The 13,051-nt window shown below is 29.6% G+C and overlaps 1 protein-coding gene across 1 annotated transcript in view; it reads left to right on the top strand.

Moving 5' to 3' along the window:
- LOC129231488 (echinoderm microtubule-associated protein-like CG42247) overlaps positions 1-13,051 on the top strand; it is a gene marked incomplete in the record, with an annotated part of 287,722 nt that overhangs the window by 130,557 nt on the left and 144,114 nt on the right.

Here is a 13,051-nt window from a genome sequence, read left to right as displayed (position 1 = left end):
ATTATTCATTTAGTTATTAATCATCACAAACTAAAGTATATAAGCTCTACTTCGAATTGAGTGTTGGGAAACTACTAGAGTAAGTATTTAAGGGGGTCCTTAGACACAAAAATCGTCCATTCTCGCATTTTTGTTAATCATTTAAAAAAAAAATTCTTTTTTTTTTTTGCTTAAAAGGACATTTGAATCTTGTATCCATCTTGAATAAAACAAAAGATGTAATTATTTTTGTTGCACGCATTTAACTAATATTATCCTTAACTTCAAAATTTTAAATGCGTTTTTCTCCAAGATGCATTTTTTCCCGGTTTTCTGCATTTAAACTCTTATAAGTCAAGAACTGATAAAGATAAAGTAATGAAATTTGGAGCATATCTTTTTCAGACAGGTTACTTTAATTTTTTTTCGGCAAATTTGAAAAAAAAAAAAAAAAAAAAAAAAAAAAACATTTACTGCAAAGAGTATGATTTTTTTAAAACAAAGTATGTTCGAAAATTTTTAATATTTTTTTAATCTTCGGAAAAAATTAAAGCTTAAATGTTTGCGCACAATTTTTTCACAAAAAAAAAAAAAATAAATAAATAAAATAAAATAAAAATAAAAACTGACCTAAAATATTTCAAGTTTTAGCGATTTAAAGCAACTCTATTTAAAAAAACAATTAAATTTAAAAAAAATGGTTTTTTTTTAAAAATATTTAAGTTATGATTTTGTTTATTAAATAGATGGTGATTCAGTGCAAAAAATTTCGAAACTCTAAGCTGTTTAATACATTTTTTTTAATGTTTCACTTTAAAACTAGAATATAACATGTGGTGCAAAGTTAATTTTAATCTTCTTTACTAATAATAAAGCTGAAAGTCTCTCTGTCTGGATCTTTGTGACACTCATAGCACCTAGACTGTTCGGCCGAGTTTCATGAAATTTGGCTCAAAATTAGTTTGTAGCATGGAGGCGTGCACTTCGAAGCGTTTTTTTTGAAAATTCGATTTTGTTCTTTTTCTATTTGAATTTTAAGAACATTTTACCGAGCAAATTATCCTAACATGGGCGAGTAAATTACCAAATTATCATGGCGTGGAACCGTAACATGAGCGAGCAAATTGGAGAGAAATTTACCATCCATTACTTGTAAATATACAGGTGAACCAAATGACCTTTTAATTTTCTACTACGAGCAAAGCCGTGCGGGTACCACTAGTTGAATTATAAAGCAGTTTTTTTTATTGCTAACAATATTTTCGTGCTTTACAAGACCTTTACTTCTAAATGATAGCATTTCACTATTACACTTTTATTATTGAACTAAGTAGCGACACACAAGCTAAGTGTCATCAAGAATTTTTAGAAGCAATGCATCTATGGAATCTTTTTGAGAAGTACGGTTCAAGTGTTGGCTAAGTTAGAGCAGCTAATGTATGTTCGTTCGTTATTTTTTTGAAAACGTATATTTGAACATTTATCCATTTTTAAGAACATATTTCTCTCTGAAGTTGGTTTACTATACTTAATTGCAAGACTTAACAAATAAGATTTTCTCAAGTGCTGTTCGACCAGTCATACTTTTGGCTCCCCAGTTTTAGATAAATGGAGGTATTTTATATGGCTTGTGGATCATAAAATATTTGCTATAATTGTTTATATCCTGTTTCATTCTAAAAGTACAAATTGTTTTATGCTTTCAAACTGAGAGTTTTCTGTTGAAAATTTTATTTTGAGACCTTTATGAAAGCAAAACGGATGAAATCAATCGGTCTTTTCACAAACGAAACCTTTTTTTAAGTTTTGTGTATATTTTTACGCTCAAAATATGTGCCTTTTTGCGTTTTCATTGACCACAACTAGCATGTAGCATCATGAAAATATTACAGAACATTTTTCAAAGGAACCAATATCCAACGTGAAATTTCAGAAAACGTTTAGATATACTGATTAGGCTTTATTATTTTATTTAAAACGTCATTTTGGTGCCTTTATTTCCTTAACGGCAGTAGCCAATTAAAATTCTTTTTGGATTGTGCAACAATTTCCATGGATATAATATAATCAAATATAAATAAAGTTATTGCATCCCCTCCAAAAAACCGAAATGACAGTATTTTTCGTTTTGACAGTTATTTTTCTGTTAGAATGTTCGAACGGCGTGTCACGAACAGCAGACGTTCCAAAAGTAGTCTACGTCTTACATCTGCTGTGGATTGATAGACATTTTACGAGGTTTTTAAAATATAAGGATTTTAGAACGTATACTACATACTTAATGAATAATTAAATACAAATCATGCAAAGTACGTTTTTTAGTTTCTTTTGTTTCCCTTTTAAATTTTGCATCAAAAACTGAGATAAACTTAATTTTAGGATAGATCCCCACTAGGATACGCTCCGTTCCAACAGCTTTTAAAAATGTCTACGAAGCACAAGGTGCGTTTGCTCCAATACTGTGCGAAAATAGCATCGAAGATAAACACAAAAACCAACAATATGTTCTACTTTTTCTTCGCACAAAAATATTGATTACACCTTCTTTAAATGAAATAACAATTATCAGGGGATTTAATACAAATTAAAAGATTAAACCATAAATTCTTTCTCGTGAACCGTTTGCTTGAAAAATGTTGAAAAATATATTACATAATACGTATGTTCGAGATTGAGGCCAGAGAAATTTGTAAGTTAGTTTAGAAATAAAATTCTTTGCATTATTAAGTATCGCTGCACTATGTTATCTCAAAACACCGGAAACACGAGGAAAATCTTTCTAATGAAATAAAGTTAAATTAATTAATATGGATGTTTACATCGCTAAAAATGCACGAAAAGCGAGGAATGGCTGATTAAATTATTTTAGTATCCTAAATATTCTAAACATTTCTCGTTTCCGGAAAAAATGCACTGAAAAGCAAAGGAAGTCTTAATTTTTTACTGATAAGTTATCAGTAAGCTATTGCAGAAAAATAAATAGCGAGTTTAATGTAATGAGCATTTTCCGGATTTGTACCTAAGAGATAATGGATTAAAATGACTGGCATACATTTTTATGCATTTTATATGCGTTTTCAGATGAAAAAAGAGTAAAATAACAGTAGTTTTATTTTTGTTATAACTTACTTGAAGTTAGGTTTTGGAAAGTAAAAGTTTGACTTCTAAGGCGATAAATATTTTTTTTTCTCAAAAATTCTAGTTTTCCCACTAAGGAAATTATGATGTCGACAGAACGTATATATATATATATATTTTTGAGTTTTTAGTTCTGTAAATAAATCTTTGTTGCTTAAACGAACTTCTATTAATGCTGGTTCGAAACACGAAAACTTAGTTATGACACTTTTATTGCAGTAAAAAAGTTATATTGATGAATTGGGAAAGATAGCTTAAGGTTCATTAAAGTTTAATACCGATTGATTATAATGACTCAAAAATTATTTTAAAAAAAATAGCACTACCACTTGCATATATATTTGGTCTACAGCTAATGTTTACGAAGGGGAAGCTCTTTTGCTAAATATGCAAATTGAAACTTACGAACTATTAGGAAAAAAAAACTGTATTAAGTGTCCTAAAAAGATCAAGAAATTGGTTAAATCTGGCAAACTTTAGCTGCAATCGTTTTAGTGGTGATCAGTTGTACCAATGTGATGATGGTTTTATGAACTAGTTGCTTGTAAAAGGATTATTACATTGGTTAAACTTACCAATAATAAGATGGTTGCAGCTAACGTTTGCTAGATTTAACTTTTTTCTTGGTGAAATATTTCACTATATTTTTAAGAGTGTATATGTACTTATTGTATCTCAATGAATTTGAGGAAAAAATAAAAACTTTTCATAAAACTAATTCTTTACAATTCTGTTGGTAAGGATAAATCTAGCAAAACTTTAGATGAAATCTTTTTATTGATGATAAGTTTTACCAATGTGATGGTGGTGTCACGAACGAGTTGCTTGTAAAAGCACCATTGCACTTGTTAAACTTGCCACCAATAACATGCTTGCAGCTACTTTTTTGCTTTATTTAACTTATTTCTTGGTGAAACACAGCACTTTATTTTTAAGAGAGTATACTATATACTTTTCTACTTTGTCATACGTGAATTTTACAAGAAACACGGACGAACAAGTTAAAGAAACGAAACCGATGAACCTACTTGAAATACGAATCCACAAGCTGAAAATTGACTAATATTTAGGCATGACCGCTCACTTAGATATTAACAGCGACGAAACTGTTCACTAACAAACAAAATGATAGTACTCATTAAATGAAGCGCCTTTACTTGTCACTGAAATTTGACATTCTTTTTACAATTAGTAGGCAAGGAAAACTTGGGTACTATTCTTGTTAGAGACGTATCAAACAAAAGACACAGATTCTATCAATATTGGACAATTACGAGATATATTTTAATGTAAGAAATAAGATTCCAAATAGACACATTGTGCGTAAAAGGAAACAAACAAATTTATTTAGAGTATTAGCATTAGGTGTGAATTTACTAATCGATAAAACATAACAAAATAAACGAAAGGAAAACAAAACTGTAATATTACCTCTCATTCAGAATAATTCTATAACGATCATAGGTACATGAAAATATCTTTTAACAGACATAATTTAATGAAGGACATATCATTACATCCATAATTTCCAAGAGAAAAAAAATGTATTTTTTTTTTAAATTTTTTTTATTACGCCCGCCATTGTCTACATTTTTTAATTACTCCTTATGTATAATTACATGTATCAAATGAATAAATCTTTTCATTTATTTAGGAGTAATTATAAATGTAACTAACATTTTTAGTTGCTCTTAGATAAATGGAAGGCTTAACGCATATGAACTAACATATTAAAATTCATAAACTAAATTTTGTAATTAAATTGCAATATGTTTTCTGTCTTAAGTTTAATTCGATTCTCTGTAGAAGATATTTTAAATTTTGTTGGATTGCATGTAGAGTTTCCGCTATGTTTCAGGCACATATACGGGTATGGAGAGCTGATGATCTAACAACGCTAGCAGTAATTGGCCAAGGTAAACTGGAAAGTGATATCATTGGAGCAGTTTTCAATTGGGAGGTAAGTTGTATATATGTATATAGTGGTTCCTAATAACATAAAAATTATGCTTTTCCCTTAGTTAATTGAATTTAAGATATACAGGTGAGGTATTTTGAGACAGCCGCATAGAGTTTGTAGAAAATAACCGGATGCGTTTTTGGAACATGATAGTACAGTACAGAGAATGCATAAAATAGTTCAGGATATCTTCACCTCAAAGCAACAATAGGATATCTTAATGTTATTTCTGGGTTTGGAAGTCTTACTATTTTTTGAGGCAACGACGTATAGCTGTTGTTGTTGTTGTCGTGTGCTAGCCAGTTTGGCAATTTGGGGTGAGCTGTTTCACTTTTCCAACTGTACCATAATTTGGTGTGAACTCCGACTTCTGTGTCATAAAGACCCGTTTATAGGGTCAGATGGGGATCACCATTGGGGGGGACCACCTTGGGATCAGAAAACCATTTACAGCATAAAAACACATTCACACAAAGAAAGGACAAGAACAGGAGGGAGAAAGTACATCTATGCCCTAGCCGTTATTCGAACCCAGAACCTCCCCATCTGCAGTCAGACTCCTCTGACCGCTAGACTGAAATGAAATATGGAAATTTACATGATTTTTCCCTGAACAAGGAGCCAGGGAAAAATTCTGTTGTTACATACAACTTAGATAATTTTAACAAGCTTTTGATGTGAAAATAAAAAATAACAACGTAAAATTGCATAAAAATTACAGCTTACTTCAAACCTGCAGTAATATGCAATTTGTGTGCAGTTATACGTTTTTATTCCTTATTTTTAATTTTCAAGCACAAAGGTACAAATTCAGTTTTATGCGTTTGATGTGTTTGAAAACGAGATTTATAAATATTTGTTTTGTAATAAAAGAAAATGTAGGGGATTGTGGGGAAAAGTGAAATAGCGGGGAAAAGTGAAATGGTGAAAGATTTACTCTGCTTTATGAACCATCTATCTGGAAATACTTTAATTATGTACTAGCACATGAAGTCTATTCCAGGAAAAAAAATACCGCCGAATATTAAAGCATTTGATGATACAGGCAGTTTTAAAAAACTGATACTCTTATAATAATATTTTTTTGTAAGTAAAAAATTATTTTTTTTACTATAAAATGATAAAATTCATGAATTTTATAGGCAAAGTGGATGGAGCAAAAATATGTAGTACATTTCGTTTACTCACGTGATTATCTACTGAATTACATTCGCTTTCATTTATTAAATAATTCATTTACATTCCTTCATTTAGTTACCCACTTATTCATTTATTCATTTGCTGATTTTCTTAACCATTCTTTCTTTTACTCCATCATTTATTTTTCTTCATACGTTACTTATTTTTATTATTATCCACTTATTGTTTCCTTATCTTTTCATTTTGTCAATCAACTTTTTATTTACTGATTAATTTGATCACAAATAGTTTTTCTAATCGAATAGAAAATATTTCATTAATAAAATAATTTATTTTTCACTTTGCGCCATAACAAAAGAAAAAAAAAAAAGAAGAAAAAGTGAAAAATGTCCACAATCTTTGAAGGCGCAAATTTACTGAAAAAATTGCTTTAATACAAGTTTTATATAAAAATTCAGTGTTTTTCTTTCTGTACTGAAATTGAAAAACAAAATTCCAATTTGTTCATTGTAAAAAAGGTTAGTCATCATAACTATTACATTTTGCCCCACATTCACCTACATAAATTTTGCGTGTTGAAAAAGTGAGGGACCCTAATCATTTTTGGAATTAAAACAATTAGATGAATTTATTTAAAAAAAAATAATGATACGGAGCAGGTACATAGACTAAAAATATATTTGGAAAAATCAAATGTCTTAAATAAAGTTAAGAATTTTAATGTTTGTATGTATTACTTTCAATGATTTTATATTGATAATATTTTATTTTGGGGTAAAGCAAGATAAATCAAATCTTTTATTATAATAAGAAAAATCTTCCAGCAGTTAAAACGCATGCTAAATAAACTGCATTCTTAATTACAATCAATATAATCAATGCCTTTATTTTTAACACAGTAGCAGATAAACAGAGATTTTTTTCAACTCGATACTGTAACTAACAATTAAAAATAAAAGATTGTTCCTTAATTTACAATCGACTTGTAATTGCTGAAAATAAACATTTAAAATTAAGTACTTAATTCAATTAATTTAAGTGCTGAAGATCATTTTCAACCTAATCAAGGAGATTGCGAAGAATTTAATTACTTATATTCAAAACAATTCCTCTATTTTCTCACAAGGGAATTAACGAAAAATACGAAGAATAACATAATTGTTTTATATTACTTATTTCTTTACACATTCGGATTTGTTAGCTTAATTTTTCAATTATTCACTCTCTTAAGCTAGAAAACCGTTTTTTTATAACATTAGTTTTTATTGAAAAAAAAAATAAATCAGTAAAACTATTTTTTTAATTAATATTGTTTTGGTTACCTGTGGAAGACTAAAACATTCTTTCTCAGAAGGAATAAATACGTTATGAATAAATAAATTTCTCACTTTAATAGCTCTGATGCTATTTTAAGTGACTTAATTGTATTGAATTATTTATTTAACATTTTATGTTAATTTTTTTTTAATGCGTTCACATGATTTTTATGCTGTTTAAATCGAAAAATAATGCCATTAAGATTTTTAAAAGACTCTCGTAATGAATAAGCGTAAAAAATAACAATTATTTATTCTTGGATTGTACTTTATGTAACTCTTCCCGTTTTGAAACTCACTATAGTCTTATTCAGAACTGAATTATCAATTATTTACAACTATTTCAACTTTTAAACTTATTTGAAGTCTTAAACTTGCACATGAATCAATTTGAAGACTAAGTAATGCAAGATATAAAAATTGTGCCCGTGTGCAAAGTAAAATGTTTTTTCAGATTTTCTGTGTTTTCCAGAGTTGCATCTAAAGACTCGCAAATTATATAATAAAATATAAAAAACATCTGATATTACCTGTTATAAAAAGGTTCACAACATTCGTAACACGTTTTTGATGCGTTAAAAGTCACGTTAGATTACGGATTAAGTGCTTTAGGGGAAAGTTTGAGGTTTAAGTATTTCTACGATTGACATCCATCAAAAACTGCTTAAAACAAGTTTTAATTGTATGGCGCACGTTTTGCAAAATACCTATTGATAATGAAATTAAATCAGTCGTTTACATTTGAATATATATTCTAGCTGGAGTTACTACAATCAAGAAGTAGAAATGCGTAAATTTTTTTTCCGGAAGCAAAACGTATATGATTGATACTTCTGCAGTTGCCTTTACAGTTGCTGAATTTCAAATATGTGTTTTATAACTTTGAGTTTATCTGTGCATTATTCTTATTACTTTCATTATTTGTCCAAAAACATATTTCGGCCATTCCACCGTCATGTGCGGGATCATTGGACTCAATAATTTCACCAACATTTTGTTTTAGATCTTAATACAAAGTCCGGCTATTAATTTTCAGGACATACGTAACTGTAGGAGAAAGAAAAGCCGGAAGATAACGCTAATGATTGCATGTTGAAGAGCGTTTTCTTGCGCATGTGCAGTGCAATCGGTGCCATTCTTAAGTTAGTGGTTCTTGTGAAAAGGGGGTGCATTAAAGCGTATTTCTCAAATTCCTGTCGTCGAAGTAAAAATGCAGCAAAGAATTAACATTAAATTTTGCTTTTAATCGGGCAAGACAGCTGCAGAAACATAAAGAAATGTTGAAATAATTTCACTTGAACTTTTGAATGGTTTTAAATACTTTCGGGACGGGCGCGAAAGCGTCGGTGATGATCCACACACAGGTCGGCCACAGTCCGTACGTACGCTGGAAGCAATTGAAAAAAATCGTACATTGGTGACAACAGGAATAGAATATCTATGTTTTAATGCGCCTTTCCACGAGAACCACTTACTTCAGAATGGCGCCGATTTCACTGCACATGCGCAAGAGAACGCTGCTCATTATGCAATCATTAGCGCCATCTTCCGGCTTTTCGTTCTCTTACAGTTACTTTAGTCCTGAAAATTAATAGCCGGACCTTGTATTTAACTAAACAGGAGCAAGCACATTAGGTAATATTTACATCTGATACAAAGATGCTTCTGACACAGTAATATTTTTAATATATAACTTTGTGACTTAACTCTAGAACAGCGGTAGGGGTCAATCTGACCCAAATCAAATTTCATTTTTATTTTTTCAGAGATTTTACAAGCGGAATGACTTGAAACTTTTTGACTTTTTCTTAAATTGTATAAATATTAACCTGTAAAAGAATTAGCCATTCAGAATTTTTTTTTCCGAGACATTAATTCTTATACCTGAAACCGCGGTAAGGGTCAGAATGACCCTTCCCTTAGTAGATGCAAAACGAAACGATTCTTGGAATCGGTAACAGTCAAAACTGCTCCCCAATTGGTATGAAAATTACCTACAGTAGACACTGAAGGTTAAATGGGTCAAGGTCATAGAACAAGACAGGTTACTGATAAGTAAAACTAGCTTTTTCTCTTCCTTTTGTTATCTGACAGAGCTGCATTTATACTGCTAGTTGCAAACCATTCGTTGTCTCGGCAGAAAATTGTCAAGAAAACGTCGTTTGCTTTCGGTCAAGGAAGCTCTTGAATACATGCAAGAGCTCTTACTATTATATTGTATAATCTTAGTAGTATTACTACTGTTCATCAAAAAATATTTTTTTGACTCTTTTTAAACATCAACGAACTCATTTTAAGCTGTGAGTCAAATTGACCCCTGCCCGCAGTTTTAGGTATACGGAAATTTCCGCGGTTCTAGTGTTAAAATTTAATTTATTTGCATATGTCACGTGCGGGACATCCAAAGCCAACTTCTGTAGGTTGCTGCATGCTTTTACTTTTAATATTTTTGTCCATTAATAAAACAATGATTAAACAAATTGCAAGTTATCAACGGCTAAGGGTTGGTAATTTTAGGTTATCAAAGCTTAGGTTTCAACGTAAAGGAAACATATCTCATTTGTTGGGAAATAATAATTTAAACCATTGAAACATATTTACATGGCCATTTCACCAGTCATTTTGTTCCGCACGTGATGGTTCCTATATTTCATGAAAAATAAATAATTTTAAAAGTTAATGACGAAAATTTTTGCTTAAGAAGTCACATATAGGTTTGTGGTTCCCTAAGCAACAAACTCTGCTGCTCATTACCGTTTTCAATTATTTTATGTTAATGAAATGTGTGAAGCATCACGTGCGAGACAAAATTACAAATTTATGTGGGATGGCCCATTTGACATGATTGAGCTCGTAAAAGTTAATTGTTACTTGGTTCAATGTATACATAACGAATATAAACTTCACCATTTAATTAAAAATATTTAAGTGTTTTTTTATAGTTTATAATTAAAAGACCAAAATAAAACCTTCCCCTGAAGTATTTCTGAAAACTTTACCAAATACTCTGCTTTTGCTTTCAATAAAAGAAAGTGTTACGAAGGTTAATACTAGTTATGCAACTTTTAAAATGAGATTCATAAATTTCCATATTACTTTATCAATGTCAAAAATATTGCCTTTCGTCGACGGTGAACCTGTATAAAATGGTATGCTTACTTCTCGTGTTTGCCAGTTATTTGAAATCGAAGTGTTTTGAACCTTTGGTAGCAAAAAATGCAGACCAATACATTGTGCTCGGTATTGATTTCTAGTATTTGTTTACCTAAACAATAGAAACTCTTTCGTGCCGAAATTCAACTTTGAAGTTGAAAAGTAGGATTGTTTCTTTGTACTTCAGTATGAGGTATAAGAAGGTGGTTTAGACAGAAAAGATATGGACTTTCTCAAATTTTTTTTATTTCGCTTTCATTTTTATTTTTTCTTTCTGCTAGTGAAGAACATTATGGAATTATTAAATTTAGTTTATAGAGAAAAATAATAATAATAAAAAGAAAGAAAAGCAATTTATAGCATGAATGGGCAATAAAAAAATTGAATTTTTATTCTGCTCTTAAAAAATGGGATAAAAATATTTCTAGACCGTACGTTTCTCTAATATGTTAAGAAAAAAATATTCACAAGTTTCTTCAGATAATTTATTCAATTGGATTATTCTCAATTTAATTTGAGAAAAAAATATTTTGAAGTTTCAGAAATGAAAATTAAAAAAAAAAAAAGGCATGAAACAGAGCGGCAGTTGGAAGTCTCATTGCAGTACTGATAACATATTCAATAAGAAGATAATAGTCAATTAATTTTGTCAGTAGGGGAAACCCGGGCAACGTGAATACCTTAAGCTTTTCTTAATTATTGTCGTTTAGTTATAGCTTTAAAAATTGAAGCAAATGTTTATAATCATTCTTCATTTAATGAACTTGCTTAATGCAATAACAGTTGTCCTTAACATTAATTACAGTATTAGATATAATGCTAGTTTTCAACAATGGCAAAAATATCCACTTTGCCCAACACCCCGGGTAAAGTGAATTCGTTACTAGGGCAATGCGAACAGCAACATCATTTGTCATAAAACTAAACATTAAAAAATAAAATAACCATCGAAAATTAAAGGAACATATCCAAAAAACATTTTTTTGCTACAATGCTAATTATTGTAGTTATTGCAAACAAAGAAATTAAACCTAAAAATAAAATAAACGTCGAAAATAAAAGAAACATATTTAAAAACATTTTTTTTTTGCTGCAGAGCTAATTATTGTTATTATTACAAACAAAGAAACTGAATTTAAGAATAAAATAAGCATCGAAAATTAAAGGCTCATATTAAAAAGCATTTTTTCACAATACTAATTATTGTAGGGTCATTCCATATAAAATCAACAAATGGGCCGTGCCGCACCATTTTTGATTTTGATGAAATTTGGTTGGTAATATGTACCAACATCATGTACTCCAAAACAGCTTGTTTTATTTCTTGAAAAAAAAATTCTCTGAGATATAGCCCTTTGTTTGTTCCACGGATGCGTAAAATTTGCCTTTTTTGACCTTTCTTCTGGGAGCTGTAGTGGATTTATTTATATTAGTCGAAAGATCAAGTACAGTTTATTGTAAAGCTAAAAAAATGAACTTTTGTTTGTGCATAATTAAAAACTATTTAAGTTAAACCTAACTAGAAAAATTTCAAGGTCAAAACGTGGTTAAAAAACTGCTGTTTTGGTTATTTTGGGAATGAAAATAACAACAAAGGACTTTCAGTAACAGGCTAATTTTTTTTCTGTTGCACTTAGGTATACATAATAGAAGCAGAAGAAAAATTAAGTTACTACTGATAGTCCTTCATTATGAAAAAATTGCTTAAACTTGAGAAAAAATGAAAAATGTACTTTTTCACCCTCCAAAAAAGCCAGGTAGGTAAGGGGATAAAAATCTAAAAATGCTATAGCAAGAAGCCGTCACATTGCCCTTTAAAACAAAACAAAAACTGTCTTGTTATTTCAAGGCGTAGAGGAGATATAAGCGTTTCAAAACTGAAACATTTAGGGGGTTTTTTTTTTGCACAAGTTGGAATATTATGAGCGTTAAATGAATCTCTTTGTGAAATTTGTTTATTTAAATAAAAAAACAAAATTGCCCTCAGCTAGCAGATGACATTTTCCAATAAACTGCTACAGTAAAAAACTATAGAATTAGACACAAAACATAATTAAAATAAATCAAATAACCACTTGATAAAATTTTACATTGCTAAGTTTTTACATTGTCCTTTAAAACAAAACAGAAACTATCCTTTTATTTCTTGGTGAAAAGCAGATATAAACTTTTAAAATAATACAAAACGACCGTCTGCATGCTATTTGACACAATGTTTAAAAAAAATAAAAAAACATGCTAATTACCAAATGAAACACATTTGTGGTAAATTTAACTGAAATATAGTGAAATAAAATTCTGTACAATAAATGACGTTCAGGTTTAAGAAAATATTCTTACACAATATAATTTTACGCAAAAATTG

Source organism: Uloborus diversus, chromosome 10 (assembly GCF_026930045.1).
Source record: "Uloborus diversus isolate 005 chromosome 10, Udiv.v.3.1, whole genome shotgun sequence".
Taxonomy (NCBI): Eukaryota; Metazoa; Arthropoda; class Arachnida; order Araneae; family Uloboridae; genus Uloborus; species Uloborus diversus.
Note: the sequence above shows the minus strand (reverse complement) of the source record. Positions and strands in the feature narration are given on the sequence as shown.